Consider the following 15,360-nt stretch of genomic DNA (forward strand, 5'->3'; position numbering starts at 1 on the left):
AAAACACCACCCCAAAATGACCAAAATCGAAATTGTGGCCACAAATTATGAAAACTTTATTCCTAATACTTCTGTTGTTATGCTCAGGGAGATGGTGACTAAGGGCTAAAGGCACCCACCTTGCTGCCTCATGGCTTTTCTTTTCACAGGGACCTGTAACAGAGAATACAAATCAGTCATTCACTTCTGAGTCACTCGAACTGAATACAATTCTGTGCATGCGACTACTCTACACCCAAAAGCAGATTTGGTTAAGTGTACACAGCAGCAGGAACCAGCAAATTCACCCATTCACTGACAAGGGACACAAATACAAACTGCAATACTCTTCCCCTCATCCCAACTCATGCTGAAAGCATCGATCAGGAATCACATTTGGTACTTTCTGTTATGTCCACTTCGTATTTCACCATCTGGTATTACTCTCCTGTAAGCCATTACAGAGGATTTTTTTTGTTTGACACATTTTCTTTGCAATCCATGAGAGCGTTTCTTTGTTTAATACTGGCTCAAATGTAGTACATTGTGAAAATTAAAATTAAAATTTCTGGAAATACTCAGTAGGTTATGGCACCATATATGGAGAGAGAAAGAGACCTAATATTTCAAATTAATGACCTTTTATCAGAAATGTTTTGAGCAAAACAAATTGGATAATGAGAAACAAAAAGTCCATAATTGGGTGGAAAATGGGAAGAATTGATGACAAGTTTACATGGATACGAGGAATGGGGGTGTGACAAGAAAAGGAATAAAGAAGCAAAACTGGAATATGGTCCCTAGCTATCCCTGCCTTTATCTAAGGTATGTGGAAGATTCCTTGTTGAGGTGCTGGGATCTGGATAGAAATGTCAGGGTGACAGGAAGGAGGAGGATTAAAATGACAAGTCAGAGAAATATTGAGGTCATGTTGGCAAACTAAATGGAGGTGTTCTGCAAAATTGTTTGTATTCCTAATGTGAAGGAGAATACATTGTTGACAGTGAAAATAATATTGTAAATTGAAAGAAGTAGAGTGCAGCTTCACTTGGAAGCTGTGTTTTTGGCTTTGAATAGTAGGAAAGAGTAGTGTTAAAAGAATAGGTGTTACATCTTCTGCATTTTCAGGGAATGGTGCCATAGGAAGGGGGATGGGATGTTGGAGGTGAACTGTGATATCAGAGGCATGTTCCCATTGGAATGCCAAAAGGAAAGGTGAAGATGTGAATGATGATGGCAGCACACTGGAAATAGTGGAAATGAACTGTTGAGCTGTACGTGGAGGCTTATGGAGGCAGGTGAGGACAGAGCAACCGAGAGGGAGAGCTGTCAAATCTCCAGGTTACCAACCACTGCTGTCTTATGGTTGAGGTCATTCATTGCTGCCAATCCTCCTTTCTATACTGAGTCTAGAGGTCTGTATTTATTATTTGTGGCAGAGGATAAACCATTCCACCATCTTAACAAAAACAGGTACATGTACTAATCTTACATACAAGATGTGATATATTGCATAATTGTTATAGGTACATTTAATATGATTAGACATAATTAGAACATATGTCTCCATCAGTTAGCAAAATTAACTGTTTCTCTAGCCAAAGGCTGTGAGACATTATCAGATTGGGTGGAGCTAATGCAACTTTAACATTTACTCTTTCAGAACCATTGCCTTTTACAACATCTTCCACAAGCTACTTTTCCCTTTTGTTAACAATTAGAAATTGATGTATATCAATACTTTTATAGTTACACTGACTACCCCATCTCCTCCCTAAGGCTCTGTGTTCACAATTATAGATGGTCGAGAGGTTACACTGTTCTGGCAAAACACATTCCCTTCTGACTTGGAAGTAAATCTTTGGCTTGTGTACTATCGATCTCAGAATCAATTCTGATTCTTTGTGAATCATTTCTGTATTGGAGAATCTAATTTCTCTGATTGTCCTTCATGGGGGGGATATTGCTGCTGTTGAACCTGGAAGTGGTGACTCTCAGACAGCTTCTGGGCAATTAGTGATGGGCCATGAATACTGGCCTATCCAGTGAAACCCACATCTTCTGAATGCATTAAAAATGAAATTACTTGTTCAGACTTTATATTTAAGAGTGAAGCAATTCTATATCTTATGTACAGTCTTCTCCAACATCTTGTCTTCTGTTTAGCCTCTATCTGACATTAAATTATTATGGAAATATTATTTCTCTTTCTAATATTTCTTAATGTTTTTATTGTCATTTACATAAATGATTTGGATGCGAGCATAAGAGGTACAGTTAGTAAGTTTGCAGATGACACCAAAATTGGAGGTGTAGTGGACAGCGAAAAGGGTTACCTCAGATTACAACAGGATCTGGACCAGATGGGCCAATGGGCTGAGAAGTGGCAGATGGAGCTTAATTCAGATAAATGAGAGGTGCTGCATTTTGGGAAAGCAAATCTTAGCAGGACTTATAACTTAATGGTAAGGTCCTAGGGAGTGTTGCTCAACAAAGAGACCTTGGAGTACAGGTTCATAGCTCCTTGAAAGTGGAGTCACAGGTAGATAGGATAGTGAAGAAGGCGTTTGGTATGCTTTCCTTTATTGGTCAGAGTATTGAGTACAGGAGTTGGGAGATCATGTTGCGGCTGTACAGGACATTGATTAGACCACTATTGGAATATTGCGTGCAATTCTGGTCTCCTTCCTATCGGAAAGATGTTGTGAAACCTGAAAGGGTTTAGAAAAGATTTACAAGGATGTTGCCAGGGTTGGAGGATTTGAGCTACAGGAAGAGGCTGAACAGGCTGGGGCTGTTTTCCCTGGAGTGTCAGAGGCTGAGGGGTGACCTTATAGAGGTTTACAAAATTATGAGGGGCATGGATAGGATAAATAGGCAAAGTCTTTTCCCTGTGGTCAGGGATTCCAGAATTAGAGGGCATAGGTTTAGGGTGAGAGGGGAAAGATATAAAAGAGACCTAAGGGGCAACTTTTTCACGCAGAGGGAGGTACGTGTATGGAATGAGCTGCCAGAGGAAGTGGTGGAGGGTGGTACAATTACAACATTTAAGAAGCATTTGGATGGGTATATGAATAGGAAGGGTTTGGAGGGATATGGGCCGGGTGCTGGCAGGTGGGACTAGATTGGGTTGGGATATCTGGTCGGCTTGGACAGGTTGGACCGAAGGGTCTGTTTCCATGCTGTACATCTCGATGACTCTACATTAACTCTTATTTGATTAAAGCTGATTGAAATATGTAGCATCTCAAAGCTGCTTGCAATCTGTTGTCTTCAAGGCTCTCTTTACTGACTCTGAGGACCTGTTGGTTTATAAGTGTTACAGTATAGACTACTATACAGTATTAACCAAGAGGAGGCACAAGTCTTACATAACAAATGTGTAATTTATTGTGTAAAATTAGTGGGTACAATTAACATTAAATAATTAGTTGTAATCACAACTGTAGGAGCCACATTTGTTTCCACAAGGACCTCCAGCAAGGCTAATTGTTTTTCTACCGAAAGATTGTGTGAAATCATTGTGTTGGGTGGAACTAGTGGAACTTTAACAGTAATTCTCTGGGAAGATGTGAGAGCAGATCTATGTGAAATGCGATGGATGTGTCCAAGACCCTTACAGTCATGATGAGAGGGTAACCTTGAGTGCGAAACTAAAGAAGACTCCTCAAAAATGCTGGTATGAATGCCTGCATCATTGGAAAGGATGTGGTGATGAGAATATTGGGAGAATGGAATGGGGCTCCTTGCAGGGTGTAGGATGTACAGAAGTTTATTCTAAGTATTTAATGGAGTCAAGGCTCATAATGGATATTAACTAACAGAAAATTAACAGTTAAAATCAGAAATGGATAAAAAGAAATCAAAAAGAGAAGTCAAGGGAGGGAAGAAAAGGTTTGGAGAAGAACAATGTGAAACAGAGAAGACCAGAAATCCGAAGCAAAGATGAAGTTATTCAATACAAAGATGAGAGCAGGACATGAGACTGAAGCTGTCCTCAATGTACTACAAAAGAGAACTGAAGAAGAGTTTGTTGTAGGACTACACCAAGTAATGTTCACAACACCCCTTTACAGACAGGCATTGCTAAGACCACATGATTACCCACTTTTATTTGGGGAGTCTGTGATTAACTAATCACATAGTGATACATTTTTATAACATCTTATTCAAAGGTGAAAACATTTCCTGACAAGGTAACATTGTTCTTCAACATAACTTCATTTCAAAACTGCCTGTAATCAGATCTCTGGTATTGTGCTGATAAATAAATCTTTTTAAGAGGTCACATGCAAATTGATCAGTTCCTTTCACCATGAAAACAATTCTATTCATGATAAGCAAGAAAACTACATGTTCCCACATGATTTAATCAACTCACAGTTAGAGAAAACGTGTTTACATACACTGATTGAGTTAACAGAAAAAGCACCCATATGGTTATTACATTACTGAAACAGTATGTTTTTGTTCAGTGACATCTGCGGTATATTTTTGAAATCATTTTCAGTCACAAAAAAATTAGTTTTTTTAATAATCATAACCTATTAAATCACACCAAGATGGCTTTAATTCAGTTCATTAGAAAATGATGATGGAAAGGCTATTCAGGCCATTTGATTAATCTATTTAGAGAATTTGTAATGAGCATGTCTACATAAATCAGAAGTAGAGGACCCAGCATTGAATCCTTTGCTTCTCCTCCAAGAACCACTTGCCCCACCTGTCCAATTCCTTTAAGACATACTCTTTGGTTAATGGCTGAGAAAGTTCATTCACAGGATTTAGCATGAATCCTCATGTTTTTCAGTTTGATATCATAGCTTTATTCATGGAACTCTACCAAACAGGATCTGAAAGTGGAATTTCACCATGTCACAGGACTTCACACTGTCCACTTGGATTGTCACTTGTTTCAGTGAATCAAGGAGGCTGCCATCAGAATCTACACTAACTGCGATTTGCTAGAATAAAGCATGGTCCTCAAGCATAGTCCAAATAATTAATTTCATTATTTTACACAGAACAGAACTGGCAAATAATTCTGTAATCTTTTCTCTCTGATTTGTGAGCCTCGAGCAACAATTCTCTTGTTCTCAATATTCTAATATCTCATTGGTATGCAACAGCACTCACACACTGATCATTGTGAGTGCTTCACATATTTCCAGAGGTATAGATTTGTAACATATAGATGATTGGCCAGACTGCACTTTAAGTAGTCTGCCCAGCTTTGGTTCCCCCCTAAAAACTGGATGATTTAGTTGCTTTGGCAAAGGCCCAGAGAAAAGATAGGAAATGTGGGCTTGTTTTCATTTAAGTGATGATTTGATTGAAGGTTGTAGGGTCCTGAATAGTCTTGACAAAGTCGACACAGCGATGTTTCATACTCCGGGTGTCTCAAGAACTGGGAGGGTACTGTTTTATAATTAGAGATCAGCCTTTAAGGAATGAGAGGAGGGCAGGTTATTTCTCTCAGTGTTGTGTGACTTTAGAACACTGCTTCAGAGGATGGCGGAGGCAGGGTCATCAAATATTCTTAAGACAAAGTTCGATAGATTCTTGTTATGCAAGGGAGTTAAAGGTGGTCAGGAGTAGATGGGGATATGGAATTTGGAACACAAGCAGACCAATTATCAACGTCCTGGAGGGTGGAGCAGGTCTGAGGTACTGAATGGTCTACTTCTTTCCCAGTTCATACGTCCACATGTGGGAGGCCTAAAATAAGGATTCCTAGCTTTAAAACCTCATTGGCAAAGTTACTTTCGAGCAGTATGGAAATGACGACCATCTGACCCAGGTTTACATGATGATTGAAGGGGCTGAATAGGATGTCTCCTGACCCATGGAATATGCAGTTGGCAACTGTGTGGTGGGTGAGGATTCTCTGAAAATTTCAAAAAAGGAAGCTAGAAGAATGCTAATGGAGGCTGAGATCACATCGCTTCAAAGATCGTTATAGCAACACCATGTGATCTCCAAACTGATTTTGATCGACTAGAGAATGCAGGTAGACAGTTAAAGATCACACAACACCAGGTTATAGACCAACTGATTTATGTGGAAGCACTAGCTTTTGGAGCACTGCTCCTTCGTCCAGTGGTTGTGTAGTATAAGATTGTAGAGAATGTAACTTTAAAAAAGTTCTGTGATTTACATATGAAAGAACTGAAACCAACATGCCCATTCTAAACGATGAGAGACTTAACAAACAATCCAGGTCTTTTTCAATATATAATTCCAGTTACATCACACTGTAAACTTTTGCTATAAATTCTGTGTCTTACAATCTTATTCCCCACAACCACATGATGAAGGAGCAGTGCTCCAAAAGCTAGTGCTTCCAAATAAATCTGTTGGACTACAACCTGGTGTTGTGTGATTTTTAACTTTGTACACCCTAGTCCAATACCGGCATCTCCAAATCAGGTAGACAGGAACCTTTCAGTGTAGTCTCTTCCAAATTAACCCAAGAATTAACAGCGTTTCGTCATAATGTTCCAGCCACATCATTACTCAGGGGTAAGGCAGGTTTCACGGACCAGCACCTAATATTTCCGGACAGTCAATATGTGCATTCTTCTCTAGTTTCCTTTCCAGAAATCTGGCATAAATTCCAATTATTCTGTAGAATTATGTTTGAACTTGTCTAGGGATTTCGATCTTATGACAAAGTCGTTCATTTTGACAGGGTTATCATTTCCTACAGCCAAGTTACTCATATTCCTTCTTTTATGAATGCACCTAGAATATTCAATAAATTTTGTTTCTTCTCCATGTTTCAGAGTTTTCAACTCTTTCCTGACTGCTTCATTGCTGTTTCAGTATTGAAATTAATTTTTAATTTTGCTACTTATCCCAACTGTTATGTTTTTCCATCCATCCCCCTGGTGTCTCCTAGCCTTCATCATGATCTTATTCTCTTGAACTTGCTGTGCTAACAGTGGGGGAACCTGTCATATTTGCTGTCACAGCACCAGTCACGGATGACTGCATAGATTGGGAAGTTCAAATGGGCCGTTCTGGACTGTTTGTGAGGCTTCGCTATTCTGCTCACTGGACGCAAGATTAAAAAAATGATTCAAAATAGCACTGGCAAGTTTTTGTGGCAAGCTATCCATTGACAACGATATTTTCAAGCTGGAATTAAAAAAAAGATGCTGGAAATCGTAAACAAAAGTAAAAACTACTGGAGAAACTCAACAAGTTGCTGAACCAAGAGACCTTGGAGTGCAGGTTCATGGCTCTTTGAAAGTAGAGACTCAGGTAGATAGGATAGTGAAGAAGGTGTTTGGTATGCTTTCCTTTATTGGTCAGAGTATTGAGTGCAGGAGTTGGGAGGTCATTGTTGGAATATTGCATGCAATTCTGGTCTCCAGGGATATGGGCCAAGTGCTGGCAAATGGGACTAGATTGAGTTGGAATATCTGGTCAGCACGGACAAGTTGGACTGAAGGGTCTGTTTCTGTCCCGTACATTTCAATGACTCTATGAGTCTAAATCTGGCAGCATCGGTGGAAAGAGGGTAGAACTTCTTTTAATTCCCTCACAGGATGTAGGCATCAATGACTATGCCAGCATTTACTGCCCATCCCTAATTGCCCAGAGGGCATTTAAGAGTCAACCACATTGCTGTGGGTCTGGAGTCACATGTAGGCCAGGTCATGCAAAGATGACAGATTTTCTTCCCCAAAAGACATGAGTGAACTGGATGCATTTCTCCTGACAATCGAGAATGGTTTTGTGGTCACCATTAGACCCTTGATTCCAGATTCTTCACTGAATTAATTGCACTATTTGCCATGGTGGGATTCAAGTGTGAGTGCTCAGAACATTAGCTGGGTTAGTAGTCTAGAAATAATACACTAAGGCATTACCACCCCTTTATATTTCAAGTCCAGTGGCAAATATTTGTTAAATGTATTAGACTCAGTCTTTTAATGTGATGTCTTCATATTAATCTATTTGGATGAATACTTTAGCACCTTGCTCAGAAGTCTTCAGCATCACAGATACCAGTCTTCAGACAAATTTGATACATTCAAATATCAAGAAACGGTTGGAGACACTGCATACTGCAAAGGCTATGGGCCCTGACAATATTCCAGCAATAGGACTAAAGACATCTGCTCCAGAACCTGCTGCTCCCCTGGCCAAGGCAGACATAATAGGCATCTACTTGGCAATGTGGAGAATGGCACACATATGCCCTATCCACAAACAAAAAGGACAAATCCAACCCAGTGAATTACCATCCCATTAGTCTACTCTCAATGGTCATCAGTAAAGTGATGGAATGTGGCATCAACAGTGCTATTAAGCAGCACCTGCTCAGCAATAACCTGCTCAGTGACGCCCAGTTTGGGTTCCCCCAGGGTCACTCAGCTCCTGACCTCATTACAGTCTTGGATCAAACATTGACAAAAGGGGCTGAATTCCAGAGGGGAGGGAGAGTGACAGTCCTTGATATCAAGGCCGTATTTGACAAGAGAGTGGCATCAAGGACCCCTGGCAAAACTGGAATCAATGAGAATTAGGGAAAACTCTATCTGTAGGACTCATAACTGGCACATAGGAAGAGAGTTGTGGTTGTTGGAGGGCAGTCATCTCAGCTTCAACGCACCTCTGCCTCACAGCCATGTCCCATGCTCAACCATTTTCAGCTACTCTATCAATGGCCTTCCCTCCATCGTAAGGTCAGAAGTGAGGATGGTCGCCAATGATTGCACAATGTTCAGCAACTTTCACAACTCGTCAGATGCTGAAACTTGCCATATCCAAATGTAGCAAGACCTGGACAATATACAGGCCTGGACTGACAAGTGACAAGTAGCATTTGCATCATACAAGTGCCAGACAAGGACTGTCTCCAACAAGAGACAGTCTAACCATCACCCCTTGACACTGGCATTATCATCATTGAATTCCTCACTATCAATATCCTGGGAGTTACCATTGTCCAGAAATTGAACTGAACTAGGCACATAAACATAGTGGCTATAAGCAAATGTCAGGAGGTTTGGAATATTGCACCGCGTAACTCACTCTTTGACTATCCAAAGCCTGTCCACTATCTACAAGGCAGGAGTGTGATGTACCTCCTACTTGCCTGGATGAGTGCTGCTCCAACAACACACAGGCAGCTTGACACCACTTAGGCCAAAGCAGTATGCTTGATGAGCACCACATCCACAAATATTGAGTCACTCCACCACTGATGCTCAGTAACAATATTGTATAGCATCAACAAGATGCACTGCAGAAAGTCACCAAAGATCCTTAGACAATACCTTCCAATACCACGAGCAATTTCATTAAGAAGGACCAGTGCAGCACATACAAGGTGACACCACCATGTGCATGTTCCCCTGTAAGCCACTCACCATCCTGACTTGGACATATATTGCCACTTCTTGGCTGTTGCTGGGTCGTAGTCCTGAAGTGCCCTCCCTAACAGTATTGTTGGCCTACTGGTAGCACATGGACCGCAGTGGTTTAAAAAGGCTGCTCACCAACACCTTTTCAAGGGCAAATAGGGTCAGACAACACATGCTGGCCTAGTCAACGATGGCCACATTCCTCAAGCAAACAAAAAGTTGAAATTCAACAGATTTAGTGGCTCTGGCTTTTAGTTACTGCATAATATGATCAATCCTTTTCACCCATATTACACAAGCACGCTATGGTATGCCACTGGCATTTAACTATGTTTCTGTGATATCCAGTGGTTAGACCAGTTAATCCCTTCTACCTTCTCCAAACAAGGTTGATTTCTCTTTATCTCATTGTTAATTTGCATGTTGTTCAATTTAAGGTAGTCTCTTGTGCTTAAGCTTATTGCTTTGAGAAACATTCTTTATCCTGCACGTTCAAGCAATATTTCAACTTATTTCATTTTCTTTTGACTATAGTGATGCTCACCAATGTCCCATAGTTGATAAAATGTGGAGCTGGAAGAGAACAGCATCAGAAGAGCAGGAAAGTCAATGTTTGGGTCAGGACCCTTCATCAGGACCAGGGAGGGAGAAGGGAGCTCAGAAATAAATAGAGAGAGGGGATGGAGCTGAGGAGAAGTAGGTAGGATGGTGATAGATGGATGCCAGCAGGGGATTATTGTGATTGGTCAGTGTAAAGGCTGCAATGGATAGGTGAGACTGACAGGTCAGGTCAGGTGAAGGAGGTGGGGAGGAGAGGGAAGGCTGGACATGAAATTTTGAAGCTGGTGAACCGTATGTTGAGGCCACTGGGCTGTAAGCTCCTGAGGTGGAATATGAGGTATTGTTCCTCCAGCTTGTGTGTAGCCTCATTTTAACAGTGGAAGAGGCCCAGGAAGGATATTTTGCCAGGGGAGTGGGAGGGGGAGTTGAAACGGCTAGCAACCAGAATATGGCATTGATTGGAGCGTACAGAGCGCAGATGCTCCATGAACCGATCCCCTAGTCTGTGCTTGGTCTTTCCAATGTGGAGGGAGCAATGGGAGATGCACCTTTCCCTGCTACCGTACAACACCTACCTTAGAACCTTCTGTCTAATGCCCCAAACAATCATTCTAAATCCAACAGAGATTCACCTGTACTACTTCTAACCTGATCTACTGCATCCATTGCTCCCGACGTGGTCTCCTCTACATCGAAGAAAGAAAGTACAGACTAGGGGACCAGTTCACGGAGCATCTGTGCTCTGTACGCTCCAATCAACGCCACCTTCCTCGCATGAGGACTGCAGATGCTGGAGATTAGGGTTGAGAGTGTGGTGCTGTGGTGCAGGCAGCATCCAAGGAGCAGGAGAATCAACGTTTCAGGCAAAAGCCTTTCATCGGGAATGGGGGAAATGTAGGCCCATCTTCCTGGGCCTCTTCCACTGTCAAAATGAGGCTACACACAAGCTGGAGGAACAATACCTCATATTCCACCTCAGGAGCTTACAGCCCAGTGGCCTAAACATACAGTTCACCAGCTTCAAAATCTCTCCATCCCCATAGTTATCCCATACCCAGCCCTCCCTCTCCTCCCCGCCATCTTGACCTGACCTAACCTGTCCATCTTACTTCTCACCTATCCGTTCCACTGACCAATCATGCAGTCCTCTACCTGCATCCACCTATCACCACCCCACCTGCCTTTACCGCATCCACCTATCATCATCCCACCCATTTCCACACACTCCCACCCTCCTCTCCCTATTTATTTCGGAGTTACCTTCCCCCCAACCCAGTCCTCAGGAAGGGTCCTGACCCAAATTGTTGACTTTCCTGCTCCTCTGATGCAGTCTGACGTATTGTGCTCTTCCAGCATCATATTTATTGACTCTGATTTCCAGCATCTGCAGTCCTTACTATCTCCAATGTCCTATCGTTGTTTGCTCATTTCACAGTCACATCACCAAAGGACAGGTTCTTTAGATCTGGTCAGAAGACAGGGACAGGTCGAAAAGGGGCTATGAGTGAGGCAGGCAAAAGGGACCCAGAAGACACCAGGGTCAGCTTCTGCAATCCTCCTGTACTTCTGAGGTTTTCCCAGCCTGTCTGGTTCACAGCCAAAGCTGCAGGATCAATGTGCAAACTAACCATGGCACCATGGTACAGGAAGCCATTCAAGTTGGGGTGAGGGGGTGGGCAACAAGGAATGTACGAGGTGATAGCATATTGAAGGGGATTGACATCGTTCTCTGCAGCAAAAAGCAAGAGGCCAGACGGCTGTGATTTCTGCCTGTGTCCACTTGGGACATCAGTTCAGAGCTGGAAAGGAACATGAAGTGGGAGCGTGAGGATCCAGTGGTTGTGTTCCATCTAGATACCAAATGACTGACCGAACTAGGCAAGAGGTTCTACATGCAGAGTAGCTACACATTAAATTAAAATGCAGACTTCAAAGGTTATAATCTCTGTATTATTACCTGAGAACATGCAAATTGGTATAAGATATACAAAATTAAAGAAGAATGTGGTGCGGGAGATGTGATTTTTAATTCGTGGGTCACTGGCACCAGTATTGGGGAAAGTGGCTACTGTACAATCATGACAATCTACATCTGAACCATGCTGGGGCCAGTGTCCTTGCAAACCACCTACACTTGGGAAGCAGTGAGGAATTTAAATGTAATAGTGTGGGGAATGGATCAAATGTGGAAAGCTACCTGAAACAGTTGTAGACTCGCCAACATTACATGCATTTAAATGGTCACTGGATAGGAATTTGGATGAGAATGGAATAGTGTAGTCTAGATGTGCTTCAGATTGGTTTCACAGAGCAGCACAGCATCGAGGGCCGAAGGGCCTGTACTGTGCTGTAATGTTCTATGTTGTATGTGGTGTATCAATGAATAGAGATTAGGTAAGAAACATTGTAAAAATATGGGAAATATGGGTTGGAGAATGGCAGTAAGGGGCAGAGAGAAAAAAAACTAGGAATGCACTGCATGGGAGACTAGGTGTTACCACGATAACTAAAAACACAACACCAAAGTCTCTATATCTGTGCTTTATATTCATAACAAAGTAAACAAACTGGCAGTGTAAACTGATGTAAATAAATACAATCTGAAAGTCATTACAGAGTTGTGGCTGCAGGATGTGAAGGGTTTAGCCCTGATTATTGAGGGGCATGTAACATTTAAGATGAAAAGGAAGGCGGATAAAATTTAGGGGTAGCACTGTTGATCAAGTATATTTATGTAATCATCAGACATTATCTTGTTTCAAGAGATCAGCATGTGGTATCGGTCTGGGCAGACAGGATGAATAGTCAGGGAAAGCTCACAAGTGAGTGGCTATTGGGCCCCTAACAGTAACCAAAATAGTTTGGAGGGGCCGGTGTGGTACTGGGGTGGCCAAAGTTAAAAATCACAACACCAGGTTCTAGTCCAACAGGTTTACTTGGAAGCACTCGCTTTCACAGCACTGCTCCTGATGAAGCTAGTGTGCTTCCAAATAAACCTGTTGGACTAGAACCTGGTGTTGTGCGATTTTTAACAGTAACCCAAAATGTATGAGGAAGCATATCAGAAGACATGTTGGATATTTGTGAAAATATACATGGGTGACTTTAATCTGCATATGCACGAGAAAAGAAATCAGATTGCAATAGTAGCCTCCATTAGGAGCTCATAGAACATTTTTGAGATTGTGTTGCTCTAAGAAACTATTTGAATGATAACAGAACAGGTCACATTAGCCTTGCCATTGTATAATGTTGCAGGATTAATTAATGACCATACAGTAATGGCACTGCTAGGGGACAGCAACCATAATATTATTAAACATTACATCCAGATTGTGAGGAAAAAAACTGAGTCTAACATCAATACTTTAAAATTTATATAAGGATAACGATATGAGATTGAATTAGCTAAAGTGAAATGGCATACTAGATTAAAGGAAGGATCAATAGAGACACATTTAAGGGGATATTTCAGAATACTCAGAATAAATATATTTCTACTCAAAAGAAAAATTCTAAAAAGGAGGCCCCAATATCCATGGCTAATTAACAAAATTAGGGAAAGAATCAGACTTTAAAAAACACATCAATATTTAAAGCTGAGTAATAGATGCTTGGTTAGAGCATAAAGAGTAGCAGAAAATGAACAAAAGGATAAATCAGGAGGAAGAAATTCGAAGTTGGAGAGAAAGCTCGTGTGAATGAAAAAACTGATAGCAAGAATTTCTACAAGTATTTAAAAACAAAATGAGTGTTAATCCTCTGGAGATTGAGAATGGGGAGTTAATAATAGATAATAAGGAAATGACGGAAGAAATGAGGAAATATTTTGCTACCGTCTTCACTAGAATACAAAAACATTCCTGTGATAACGGTAAATCAGGAGACAGAAGAGAGAGAAGTTCTTAATAAAATTATAATCACAAGGGAAATGAATCCAAGCAAATTGATGGAGCTACTGACTGACAACTCTCTGGGTTCAGTGGATTTCTTCCTAACGTTTCAGAAGAGGTAGCTGATGGAGCAGTGCGTACATTGGTGATAATTGTCCAAAATGTCCTTGATACGGGAAAGCATGAATCAAACTGGAAAGGAAGACGGGAAGTAACCAGCAAACAGGAAATTTGAGGTCAGTTTCCTTCACATGTCAAGGAGAAATATTTAGCAGTGAACATTAAAGAGATTACATCTTTGCATATAGAAATGTTTAATTTAATTTGGGAAGAGACAGCATGATTTTGTCAAAGATAAATCATGTATAACCAATTTATTGGAATTCTTCGAAGGAGCAACATGCACTGTGGGTAACGGGGACCCTACAAACATACTGTTTTCCAGAAGATGTCACATCAAAGGTTATTGCAGACAATAAAAGCTTGTGGTGTGGTACAAGCCTTTTATAATTTACATCAATGACTCAGAGGCATGGGGCCTAAATCCACAACAGCACCAAACTAGGTGGCAAAGTTGGCGATGAAAAAAAGATATAAGGAAGGTTCAGGCAGTCAGAGACAGATTAGATGGACAAAATCTGGCAGATGGAGTATCATGTGGGAAAATGAGAAGTTGTTCACTTTGGCAGGAAGAATTTTAAAATGTAGAACCTGAATGGAGAATAACTGTAGAATTCTGAGGCATAGAGCAACTTAGGTGAATCGCAAAACATTGGTCAGGTAAGGCATGTAATCAAGAACATTAATGGAATGCTACCTTTTATTACAAATGAAATTGAATGTAAAAGTAAGGATAAGTCCATAAGCCATAGGAGCAGAAATCAGGCCATTCAGCCCATCAAGTCTGCACTGCCATTCAAATCATGGCTGATACGTTTCTCGGCCCCATTCTCCCACTTTCTCTCCATAACCATGATACTCAATACCAATCTCAGTTTTAAACATACCTAATGACCTGGCCTCTATATCCTTCGTTGAGGGCTGCTTTGCCTCCAATTACACACAGCATTAGTGAGAGCAATGAAGACAATGCTTTTCTCTCAGAGAATTGAGAGACTTTGGAACTCTGTGCCTCATAAGGAATGGAGGGAAGATTTTAAAATATTTTTAAAAAGAAAATGCAGATACATTGTTGATAGGCAAGGAAATCAAGATTTCCAGGGGTAGATGGGAATGAGAAATTCAACATCCAAACATATCAGCATGATCTATTTGAACTGCAGAGCAGGTTGGAGGAGCTTAATGGTCTCCTTCTGCTCCTTATTAGTACTGTATGTTTGTATTTTGCCATTACATACTGAGATCTGTTAAACTCAACTTTGAAACTACTGTTCCTCTAGCAGTGTTCCAACTTCCATTTCCAATACATATTTTGGGTCTCTAAGAACACCAAATCAAAATCAACATTGTGTCTCACAACTTTCTTGTCATGACATGTACTGGAATGCTCTTAAAAATGTGTTTTCCGTTATTTTTGTTTAAGGTTTTGG

General features: G+C 41.0%; 1 protein-coding gene across 4 annotated transcripts in view; it reads right to left on the bottom strand.

Annotated features, from left to right (window-relative positions):
• Window positions 1–15,360, bottom strand: part of fhdc1 (FH2 domain containing 1) — a 195,426-nt gene that overhangs the window by 165,799 nt on the left and 14,267 nt on the right. For all 4 annotated transcript variants that reach the window (XM_072588574.1, XM_072589800.1, XM_072589154.1 and 1 more), the window contains exon 2: window positions 120–153. The gene's annotated coding sequence lies outside the window, so the exon portion shown is untranslated. The remainder of the gene's footprint in view (window positions 1–119; window positions 154–15,360) is intronic.

The sequence above is a fragment of the Chiloscyllium punctatum genome, chromosome 1, assembly GCF_047496795.1.
Source record: "Chiloscyllium punctatum isolate Juve2018m chromosome 1, sChiPun1.3, whole genome shotgun sequence".
Lineage (NCBI taxonomy): Eukaryota > Metazoa > Chordata > Chondrichthyes > Orectolobiformes > Hemiscylliidae > Chiloscyllium > Chiloscyllium punctatum.